Below are 12,508 nucleotides of genomic sequence, written 5' to 3' on the forward strand. Positions count from 1 at the left end.
GGGGGAGCTAAAAACAGGTCAAAGAACTTGTAATGCAAGGGGTGTGGGAGCTAAAAAGAGGGCAAAGGACTTCTAATGCAAAGGGTGGGGGAGCTAAAAAGAGGTCAAAGAACTTCTAATGCAAGGGGTGTGGGAGCTGAAAAGAGGTCAAAGAACTTGTAATGCAAGGGGTGTGGGAGTTAAAAAGAGGTCAAAGAACTTCTAATGCAAGGGGTGTGGGAGCTAAAAAGAGGTCAAAGAACTTCTAATGCAAGGGGTGTGGGAGCTAAAAAGAAGTCAAAGAACTTCTAATGCATGGGGTGGGGGACCTAAAACAGGTCAAAGAACTTGTAATGCAAGGGGTGTGGGAGCTAGAAAGAGGGCAAAGAACTTTTAATGCAAGGGGTGGGGGAGCTAAAATGAGGTCAAAGAACTTCTAATGCAAGGGGTGGGGGAGCTACAAAGAGGTCAAAGAACTTCTAATGCAAGGGGTGGGGAGCTAAAATGAGGTCAAAGAACTTCTAATGAAAGGGGTGTGGGAGCTAAAAAGAGGTCAAAGAACTTCTATTGCAAGGGGTGGGGAGCTAAAAAGAGGTCAAAGAACTTCTAATGCAAGGGGTGGGGAGCTAAAATGAGGTCAAAGAACTTCTAATGAAAGGGGTGTGGGAGCTAAAAAGAGGTCAAAGAACTTCTAATACAAGGGGTGGGGGAGCTAAAAAGAGGTCAAAGAACTTCTAATGCAAGGGATGGGGAAGCTAAAATAAGGTCAAAGAACTTCTAATGCAAGGGATTGGGAAGCTAAAATAAGGTCAAAGAACTTCTAATGCAAGGGGGTGTGGGAGCTAAAAAGAGGTCAAAGAACTTCTATTGCAAGGGGTGGGGAGCTAAAAAGAGGTCAAAGAACTTGTAATGCAAGGGGGTGTGGGAGCTAAAAAGATGTCAAAGAACTTGTAATGCAAGGGGTGAGGGAGCTAAAAAGAGGGCAAAGAACTTCTAATGCAAGGGGGTGTGGGAGCTAAAAAGAGGTCAAAGAACTTCTATTGCAAGGGGTGGGGAGCTAAAAAGAGGACAAAGAACTTCTAATGCAAGGGGGTGTGGGAGCTAAAAAGAGGTCAAAGAACTTTTACTGCAAGGGGTGGGGAGCTAAAAAGAGGTCAAAGAACTTCTAATGCAAGGGGTGGGGGAGCTAAAAAGAGGTCAAAGAACTTCTAATGCAAGGGGTGGAGGAGCTAAAAAGAGGTCATAGAACTTCTAATGCAAGGGATGCGGAAGCTAAATAGAGGCAAAGAACTTCTAATGCAAGGGGTGTGGGAGCAAAAAGAGGTCAAAGAACTTCTAATGCAAGGGGTGTGGGAGCTAGAAAGAGGTCAAAGAACTTCTAATGCAAGGGGTGTGGGAGCTAAAAAGAGGTCAAAGAACTTCTAATGCAAGGGGTGTGGGAGCTAAAAAGAGGTCAAAGAACTTCTAATGCAAGGGGTGGGGGAGCTAAAAAGAGGTAAAAGAACTTCTAATGCAAGGGGTAGGGGAGCTAAAATAAGGTTAAAGAACTTCTAATGCAAGGGGTGTGGGAGCTAAAAAGAGGTCAAAGAACTTCTAATGCTAGAGGTGTGGGAGCTAAAAAGATGTCAAAAAACTTCTAATGTAAGGGGTGGGGGAGCTAAAAAGAGGTCAAAGAACTTCTAATGCAAGGGGTGGGGGAACTAAAAAGAGGTCAAAGAACTTCTAATGCAAGGGGTGGTGGAGCTAAAAAGAGGTCAAAGAACTTTTAATGCAAGGGGTGTGGGAGCTAAAAAGAGGTCAAAGAACTTCTAATGCAAGGGATGGGGAAGCTAAAATAAGGTAAAAAAACTTCTAATGCAAGGGGTGTGGGAGCTAAAAAGAGGTCAAAGAACTTCTAATGCAAGGGGTGTGGGAGCTAAAAAGAGGTCAAAGAACTTGTAATGCAAGGGGTGAGGGAGCTAAAAAGAGGTCAAAGAACTTCTAATGCAAGGGGTGGGGGAGCTAAAAAGAGGTCAAAGAACTTTTAATGCAAGGGGTGGGGGAGCTAAAAAGAGGTCAAAGAACTTCTAATGCAAGGGGTGTGGGAGCTAAAAAGAGGTCAAAGAACTTCCAATGCAAGGGGTGGAGGAGCCTAAAGAGGTCAAAGAACTTCTAATGCAAGGGGTGGGGAAGCTAAAAAGAGGTCAAAGAACTTCTAATGCAAGGGGTGTGGGAGCTAAAAAGAGGTCAAAGAACTTTTAATGCAAGGGGTGTGGGAGCTAAAAAGAGGTCAATGAACTTCTAATGCAAGGGGTGGGGGAGCTAAAAAGAGGTCAATGAACTTTTAATGCAAGGGGTGGGGGAGCTAAAAAGAGGTCAAAGAACTTCTAATGCAAGGGGTGGGGGAGCTAAAAAGAGGTCAAAGAACTTCTAATGCAAGGGGTGAGGGAGCTAAAAAGAGGTCAAAGAACTTCTAATGCAAGGGGTGGGGGAACTAAAAAGAGGTCAAAGAACTTCTAATGCAAGGGGTGGTGGAGCTAAAAAGAGGTTAAAGAACTTCTAATGCAAGGGGTGGGGGAACTAAAAAGAGGTCAAAGAACTTCTAATGCAAGGGGTGGTGGAGCTAAAAAGAGGTTAAAGAACTTCTAATGCAAGGGGTGTGGGAGCTAAAAAGAGGTCAAAGAACTTCTAATGCAAGGGGTGGAGGAGCTAAAAAGAGGTCATAGAACTTCTAATGCAAGGGATGCGGAAGCTAAATAGAGGCAAAGAACTTCTAATGCAAGGGGTGTGGGAGCAAAAAGAGGTCAAAGAACTTCTAATGCAAGGGGTGTGGGAGCTAGAAAGAGGTCAAAGAACTTCTAATGCAAGGGGTGTGGGAGCTAAAAAGAGGTCAAAGAACTTCTAATGCAAGGGGTGTGGGAGCTAAAAAGAGGTCAAAGAACTTCTAATGCAAGGGGTGGGGGAGCTAAAAAGAGGTAAAAGAACTTCTAATGCAAGGGGTAGGGGAGCTAAAATAAGGTTAAAGAACTTCTAATGCAAGGGGTGTGGGAGCTAAAAAGAGGTCAAAGAACTTCTAATGCTAGAGGTGTGGGAGCTAAAAAGATGTCAAAAAACTTCTAATGTAAGGGGTGGGGGAGCTAAAAAGAGGTCAAAGAACTTCTAATGCAAGGGGTGGGGGAACTAAAAAGAGGTCAAAGAACTTCTAATGCAAGGGGTGGTGGAGCTAAAAAGAGGTCAAAGAACTTTTAATGCAAGGGGTGTGGGAGCTAAAAAGAGGTCAAAGAACTTCTAATGCAAGGGATGGGGAAGCTAAAATAAGGTAAAAAAACTTCTAATGCAAGGGGTGTGGGAGCTAAAAAGAGGTCAAAGAACTTCTAATGCAAGGGGTGTGGGAGCTAAAAAGAGGTCAAAGAACTTGTAATGCAAGGGGTGAGGGAGCTAAAAAGAGGTCAAAGAACTTCTAATGCAAGGGGTGGGGGAGCTAAAAAGAGGTCAAAGAACTTTTAATGCAAGGGGTGGGGGAGCTAAAAAGAGGTCAAAGAACTTCTAATGCAAGGGGTGTGGGAGCTAAAAAGAGGTCAAAGAACTTCCAATGCAAGGGGTGGAGGAGCCTAAAGAGGTCAAAGAACTTCTAATGCAAGGGGTGGGGAAGCTAAAAAGAGGTCAAAGAACTTCTAATGCAAGGGGTGTGGGAGCTAAAAAGAGGTCAAAGAACTTTTAATGCAAGGGGTGTGGGAGCTAAAAAGAGGTCAATGAACTTCTAATGCAAGGGGTGGGGGAGCTAAAAAGAGGTCAATGAACTTTTAATGCAAGGGGTGGGGGAGCTAAAAAGAGGTCAAAGAACTTCTAATGCAAGGGGTGGGGGAGCTAAAAAGAGGTCAAAGAACTTCTAATGCAAGGGGTGAGGGAGCTAAAAAGAGGTCAAAGAACTTCTAATGCAAGGGGTGGGGGAACTAAAAAGAGGTCAAAGAACTTCTAATGCAAGGGGTGGTGGAGCTAAAAAGAGGTTAAAGAACTTCTAATGCAAGGGGTGTGGGAGGTAAAAAGAGGTCAAAGAACTTCTAATGCAAGGGATGGGGAAGCTAAAATAAGGTAAAAAAAACTTCTAATGCAAGGGGTGTGGGAGCTAAAAAGAGGGCAAAGAACTTCTAATGCAAGGGGTGGGGGAGCTAAAAAGAGGTCAAAGAACTTCTAATGCAAGGGGTGTGGGAGCTAAAAAGAGGTCAATGAACTTGTAATGCAAGGGGTGGGGGAGCTAAAAAGAGGTCAAAGAACTTCTATTGCAAGGGGTGGGGGAGCTAAAAAGAGGTCAAAGAACTTCTAATGCAAGGGGTGTGGGAGCTAAAAAGAGGTCAATGAACTTTTAATGCAAGGGGTGGGGGAGCTAAAAAGAGGTCAAAGAACTTCTAATGCAAGGGGTGTGGGAGCTAAAAAGAGGTCAAAGAACTTCTAATGCAAGGGGTGGAGGAGCCTAAAGAGGTCAAATAACTTCTAATGCAAGGGGTGGGGAAGCTAAAAAGAGGTCAAAGAACTTTTAATGCAAGGGGTGTGGGAGCTAAAAAGAGGTCAAAGAACTTCTAATGCAAGGGGTGTGGGAGCTAAAAAGAGGTCAATGAACTTCTAATGCAAGGGGTGGGGGAGCTAAAAAGAGGTCAATGAACTTTTAATGCAAGGGGTGGGGGAGCTAAAAAGAGGTCAATGAACTTCTAATGCAAGGGGTGGGGGATAGATGTCGCCAGCGAGGCTTTGGGGAAGGCGCGGCGGCGTCTGTGTTCTTTCTGATGCGTAAACTTAATTGAATACAAGTAAAATCAGCGCATTAAATACATAATATAAATACTAAACTCTTTCTTAACTTGACAGCACAAATGAAATCTTACAAGTTCCAACATGTAACTAAGCGCTCCCGAAACACGAGTCAACCTTTAACTTCTGCTTGGAGGATATCCTCGCAAGTGAAAGGTAATCATTATGAATATAGAAAGAAAGATTTGCTTATACTTCTACCTTTTGCTTCAGAGAATTACCTTGTACTTCTACCTTATGCTTACAACGATATCCTTCATTTTTATGAATACCTCCCAATGGATCCTTCTCTCTCGTTACGGTTCATTTTCCTTTGACCTACACATACACCAAATAGTCTGGACTATTCTTTACAGATTCTCCGCTGTCCTCTTACACCTGATAACACTGAGATTACCAATCAATTTTTCTTCACCCACGGGGTTAACTGCTACACTGTAATTGTCCAGTGGCCACTTTCCTCCAATGCTGTAAAGAAATCCCTTGATTGTGGTCAGGAAGTTCGTATGATTGGCCTTGATTTTAGTGCTGCCTTTGACCGTGTTAATCATGAGGCCCTTATTGTCAAACTCAAACAGTTGGGAGTGGGTGGGTTGTTTCTTAGCATTATTATTAAATTTTTAAGCAATAGATCTCAAAGAGTTGTTGTTGGTGGTTACCATAGCGAGTATAGGAATGTGATATCTGGTGTTCCACAGGGTAGTGTTCCTGGCCCATTACTTTTTATACTATATACAAATGACATGTGGTTTGGCCTAAAAAACAAGCTTATTGCATATGCAGATGGTGCTACTCTTTGCATCAATTACATCTCCTGAATGTAGATCTGGGGTTGCTGAAGCCCTTAATAAAGATCTAGTTAAAATTAGCGCATTGTGCAAATTATGGGGTATGAAGTTGAATCCTAACAAAACCCAAAGTATGATTGTAAGTAGGTCATGGACAGTGGCTCCTCAACATCCGGATCTCAGCATTGATAATGTTTCTTTTCTTTTGTATGACTTGAAATTTTAGATGTGATTCTCGTCAGCAATTTTACTTTTGAGAAACACATTGGGTCTGTGTCTTCTTCAATTACAGAAAAAATTGGCTCATTGAGAAAGTTTTTTTAAGATTTTTGGTGATCAATCTATTCTGAAGAAGTGTTTTAATTCTTTCACTCTACCTTGTTTCGAGTATTATTCTCCTGTCTAGTCTTCAGCTGCTGATTCTCATCTTAATTTGTTGGACAGAAACTTATGGTCTACTAAATTTCTTATTCCTGACCTAGATATTAATCTTTAGCACCGTCGTTCAATTAGTTCATTATGCATGTTGCATAAGATTTTTCATAACTCTGACCATCCTTTACATTCAGATCTTCCTGGACAGTTAAATCCTGTTTATAATACTTAATTCTAATAGTCAGGCCTTCTCCATCACAAGGCTCAATACTACACAGTATTCTATTAGTTTTATTCCAGCTGTGACCAAGTTGTGGAATAATCTTCCTAATCGGGTATTTGAATCAGTAGAACTTCAAAAGTTTAAAGTTGGAGCAAACATTTTTATGTTGAACAGGCTGACATAAGTCTTTTTATGGTTTATATATGACATATCTGTTTTGATGATGTTACTATTTTTGAAATAATTTATAGTTAATTTTTTCTCATCGTTTATTTATTTCCTTTCCTCACTGGGCTATTTTTCTCTGTTGGAGCCCTTGGGCTTATAGTATCTTGCTTTTCCATCAAAGGTTGTAGCTTGGCTAATAATAATAATAATAATAATAATAATAATGATAATAATAATAATAAGGGTAGAAGAGACTCTTTAGCTATGGTAAGCAGCTCTTCTAGGAGAAGGATACTCCAAAATCAAACCATTGTTCTCTAGTGCTGGGTAGTGCCATAGCCACTGTATCATGGTCTTTCACTGTCTTGGGTTAGAGTTCTCTTGCTTGAGGGAACACTCGGGCACACTATCTTATTTCTCTTGCTCTTTTGTTAAAGTTTTTATAGTTTATATAGGAAATATTTGTTTTAATGTTGGTACATTTCTTGAAATGTTTTATTTTTTCTTGTTTCCTTTCCTCACTGGGCTATTTTTCCTGTTGGAGCCCCTAGGCTTATAGCACCCTACTTTTCCAACTAGGGTTGTAGCCTAGCAAGTAATGATAATAATAATAATAATAATAATAATAATAATAATAATAATAATAATAATAAAAGCGACAGAAGGTAAAATTTGTTTTGGAGATATGAATTTACAATTGAAAGGTAACTTAAATATTTTGGGGTGGAATGGACATTCAATCATCTAGCTTGGTGGTATGGCTATGAAACCCTTTAGGACAGCCTACGTCAGTCTTTACAAATTCATCGTGATTTTAGTAAAGCCTACCTGACACTTGCGCGCATTTTTGCCACGCACTGGCACGCATTGTGGCACGCACTGGTGTTTTTCCCGCACTGTTCACGACCAGTTCACTCCAGTTTGCGCATCGTTCACGCGACGTTCACGCGATGGCACGAATTGGCACGCGTAGTTCACGAGAAGTTCACGACACGTTCACGCGAGTTCGCTCATCATTCCGCATCGTTTCCGCATCGTTCACGCCAGTTCACGCCAGTTCATGAATTGACCACTCCATATAAAAACGGGGCTTCTCCAACCCGAGGACATTCTTGGATTGGCTTCGGAAGAGACAACAATGCTTTCTGTCATTGAGGAGAAGAAACGTATCTTTTTCGTTTGTATTTTTTGTTGCCCTTTATTTTTGTTTCAATAAGAAAGCATTTGATTTACATATAAATAGCAGACATAAAATATGTACAAGTATTAAGAAAGCATTTTATTTTAACATTAAAAGCAGCAAACATGAAAAGTTTTTAGGCGGTTGATTTTAAGGTAATAGAGAAAAAAGTGTGTTGAAATAAGAAATCATTTTATTTTTACATTAAAACAGCAAACAGAAAAAATTTGTTTTGCTCTTCATTTTAAGGTAATAAAGAAGAATAAGTATGTTGATGAAATAAAACATAATTTTATTTATACATTCAAACAGCAAACTTAAAAATTTCTTGGGTTTATTTTTCAGTTCATTTTTATTTAAAACAAAAGTTTTGGGTCTTGGTTGGTAATAGAGGAAAATAAGTGTGTGCATGAAATAAGACATCATTTCATTTTTACATTCAACCAGCAAATATAAACAATTATTAGGTTTATATTTTTCTTTCCTTTTCATTAATTTTTTCGTTTCCTTTTTGTTTCTCTTCATTATAAAGTTATAGAAATAGTTTGAAATAAGACATCATTTTATTTTTACATTCAAACAGCAAATATAAAAATTTGTTAGGTTTATTTTTTTTCCATTTCATTAATTTTTTCGTTTCCTTTTTGTTTCTCTTCATAATAAAATTATAGAAATAGTTTGAAATAAGATATATTTTTTTTTCACATTAAAACCGCAAATATAAAAATTTATTAGGTTTAATTTTCTTTCCTTTTCATTAATTTGTTCGTTTCCTTTTTGTTTCTCTTCATTATAAAGTTATAGAAATAGTTTGAAATAAGATATATTTTTTTTTTCACATTAAAACAGCAAATATAAAAATTTATTAGGTTTATTTTTCTTTCCTTTTCATTAATTTATTCGTTTCCTTTTTTGTTTCTCTTCATTATAAAGTTCACGCCACTTCCCGCATCGTTCACTCCAGATAACGCCAGTTCCCGCACTGTTCACTCCAGTTCACTCCAGTTGGCGCATCGTTCACGACTATTTCACGACTAATTTGTGCGTGCCAATGCGTGCCATAAACTTTAAACATTTCAAAGTTCTGGGCACGCATTGGTACGCTTTGGCACGCGAGTTCCCGCACTGTTCACGACATTTTCACGGCTCGTTCACGCGAGTTCGCGCATCAATGCGTGCCAGTGCGTGCCACGAATGCGTGCAAGTGTCAGGTACCCTTTTGTCAAAAAAAAAAAAATAGTGGGGGAGGCAAGTGGCCTAGTTTCACAACATACAAGTGCTAGGTTGACTGCTGAATCTTTGAGAAGGAATGCAAGTTTAAAACTGATGTCAGTCTGTGTATACTATTACGATAACAATTAACGAGAGAATTGAGCCATTCTGTGATAACTATAACACAGACAAAACAACAATACACTCTGAACACGTAGGCCTATTCGAGACAACAAGAGTTTCGATGTGGAAATAAAGTAATCACAAATACTGATGGTGGATACAAATTGCTATGCTTTGAATTGTCAATTATAAAGAAAATAAAGTGTATTCGAGTTTATAAATTATTATCATATAGATATCATTATTAAATATGTCTAGTTGTGGTAACTAAAATCTAATTGCTAATGGTGCCGAATGACTTGCTGTTACAAAAATTTCAATCACTCTCTCTGTTATATAAGGCGATATATTGGATATGCTATGCTTGAACCGAATAAATAAGTGTAAAACAAAAGATGGCAGCTAAGCCAAACACTAGCTGGAAAAGTAGGATGGTATAAGCCCAAATGACTTTAACAGGTTAAAATAGCACAATGAGGAAAGTCTCGAATAGGTCTATAAGGAAATAAATAAACTACATGAGAAGTAATTAATTTAAAAGAATATAAATCCTTTAAGATGAATAATAACAGTAAACTAGACCTGTCATATAGAAACTATATGACTTATGTCAGTCTATTCAACACAAAACATTCGTTATGGAAAAATAAACAGGCGGATAAATTAATTGTCAGTTCTGTTCCCATATTGTTATACTTCACGTGTTTGTGGTTATGTCAAGCTCCCAAAAGTAACTTGACCTCGTTTAAGTGTCCAGTCCCTTCTCTGAGTGAATGCCATGTTTTTCATTGCTAAGTGGGACACTTAAGTATAGTAGTTTTTACCTTTCTAGTAAAATATAACACATTATATTACTTACTCGTTTCGTTTCCCGTTGATTAAGTAAGTGTATCAACTTGCAGTAATTCTTTACGTAAGACAAGAGGTTTACAAACTACGTAGTTACACTCCGTACTAGTTTTCACTGCCTCTCTGGGCAAATTGTTTAATTTGTACTGTGCCAACTCACTGTCTACGTTAAAGCCGTCGACGTAGTTGCCACATACTTCCCAGTGGTTGTTCTACCGCAAGGTAGTTTTTATCGCCCTTACTGTAAAGTGACGCAATTTACGTAAATTCTCCCTTTTTAATTAACAGCATAAATATGATGCAATAGTCAGAAGTCAGTTCAATTTGAAGCCATCTCTCTCTCTCTCTCTCTCTCTCTCTCTCTCTCTCTCTCTCTCTCTCTCTCTCTCTCTCTGAGTGTGTGTGTAAAGTTTAAGTTAAAAGTAAGATTCTGCCAGTGTCACAACTGTGTAAGAATATTTTTATCTTTAAATACAAATATACATTTACAATATACTATGACGTATGACACAGTAAGAGAGAGAGAGAGAGAGAGAGAGAGAGAGAGAGAGAGAGAGAGAGAGAGAGAGAGAGAGAGAGAGAGAGAGAGAGAATATTCATGTGCGTGTTCCAATTAGCCTACACAAAGAATTGCCATTGCTAGTCACTATTAAACTATCTCGTATCAAGGTCATTGGCAAAAAATTACATGTAGACTATTATTTGCTTATTTCATGGAATTCCCTCAAATGAAATGCTTATAGATGGTCCGTAAACTGTAAAGAATATAGTAATAATTGGAGCCGAACCATTTCCGAATAAAGGCAAGTTGATTCTCGTAGCATTGCGCTAACAATTGCACAAACAACAAACAACGATTAAACAATACGAAATCACCCTGGTATGACTATATATATCCGGTTACGTAAACACATGCACTGCTAGAAAATTACCGCCTAACCATACCGGGGGTAACAGCCCATTATGCTTTCAGAGGATTGTTCTAATTTCAGGCTAGATATCACCGTCTAACATTTAACTTTTATCCCAAAACGACAATGATACGAATTTGATAGAGTGATTCGGCCTGTAGTTGATATGGAAGTGACATCACTATTAAGGACTGCAACTTTGCAAGTCTAATTTTTAATAAAGAAAAAAACAAATCTCGTATTCCTTCAAGTCCAGTGGAGCGTTTGAAGAATGAGATCACAATAGCACCCACTTAAGAGATTAGATAACTACAGAAGATTTTTAGGATATGGAATTAGTTAGTACATAGTATGAATAATTCCATTTAGGCCTACTAAACCATTCAATGGTTTTAATAGTGCCATTACACCAATGATTTTGCGTAGTTAGCTTTGACAGATTTTCCATATATTAAAAAAGAATTAAGGGGGGTTCATGTCAAAACTTGTAGACTTAGTTTCAGAAATAGGGCTATCTGCGAAATGTTTCTTAATACTTTCAGGACTCATGAATATGGCTGTTTCATTATACAGAGAGAGAGAGAGAGAGAGAGAGAGAGAGAGAGAGAGAGAGAGAGAGAGAGAGAGAGAGAGAGAGTTTAATATAACGTATTCACACAGACGACGCACCTACGACGTCCATATCTCTAGGTAAACAAATCATGAGTAGGGCCAAAGCTTTACACCTCAGCCATCACATCAACACATTACTTAATTCACGCGATGCACTGTATGGTTACTTAGATGGCTTTTCAACGTCTCATCGACTCCTATCTCCTTTTGAGTCTTTAGTTTTAGTTTAGAAGTAAAGAATGTTCCCACTTACATTCTTCCATGTTCCTGTAGAACTCTTCTAGTTTTCAATTCATAGTACAATGATGGAACTTTCCTATTTTGAATATACTCAGCTGCTTTCAACCTATCTTCATTTTCTATTTACCTCCATAACCTTACTCTTCCTGACACAGGTTACACATGTAAGTAACAAATCATCTTCCATATAGATTTACCATTTAATTTGCCTTCATTTAGCACAGTACTACACGTGTTCACAAGGTTTATGGCCTCGGTAGTGAAGTGGTTACATCTTCTGGGGGTTATGGTTCTTTTGTATTTGGACAAACCGGCTGAATCGAAACTTCTCCCAGGAAGGTTTTCTGTTGGACCTAGTTTAACTACTCATTCTACTCTTAAATCTAGATTTAATATTACACTTGAATTAGTCTTGTCTTCAATTAGTTTAGACGCTTTGCTATTTGGGAATTATCATCAATGCTATGATACAAGTTTCAGGGGATTCCATGCGCAATATAAAATCTATACTGTAAAAATGGTCAAAGCTTTCCTTATGTATATATTTCGAGTGCGCTATTTTACTTCAGCGCTACACAACAACTGCATGTTGCATCACTACTTTGCAATAATAAACGTCATAGAATTTATGACATGAGAACTTCTATGAGCTCACAAGTGGACGAGTCTTCTAGAACTATGGCTTCTCTGGAGATGTTAACCTTCACTCTTGTTTGCAGACGAGACCATTTCAATTTAATCCCAACTAGATTTGGGATAAATCACCACTACAGTGACCGTCCTTCAACACCTGACTAACGGGTTATGTAGGTGCAATGTATTTCACGGTAAGGAATTCTATGGAGAAATAAAAATAACATAAATTTGGTGGTAGGAGAATTTAGTGGAACATGTGAAAGTGTCACATACTGGTTTGAACTTTTTATAATGACGGGAATACTTTGTATAGAACTCTGCATAAACAGTATAAACTGTATTATATATATATATATATATATATATATATATATATATATATATATATATATATATATATATATATATATATATATATATATATATA

General features: G+C 38.3%; 1 protein-coding gene across 1 annotated transcript in view; it reads right to left on the reverse strand.

Annotated features, from left to right (window-relative positions):
* LOC137651248 (cytochrome P450 3A41-like) overlaps positions 1-9,983 on the reverse strand; it is a 74,370-nt gene extending 64,387 nt beyond the window's left edge. Inside the window, exon 1 of the mRNA XM_068384476.1 lies at positions 9,693-9,983. The gene's annotated coding sequence lies outside the window, so the exon portion shown is untranslated. The remainder of the gene's footprint in view (positions 1-9,692) is intronic.
* Positions 9,984-12,508: the final 2,525 nt, after the last annotated feature.

This window comes from Palaemon carinicauda, chromosome 12, assembly GCF_036898095.1.
Source record: "Palaemon carinicauda isolate YSFRI2023 chromosome 12, ASM3689809v2, whole genome shotgun sequence".
Taxonomy (NCBI): domain Eukaryota; kingdom Metazoa; phylum Arthropoda; class Malacostraca; order Decapoda; family Palaemonidae; genus Palaemon; species Palaemon carinicauda.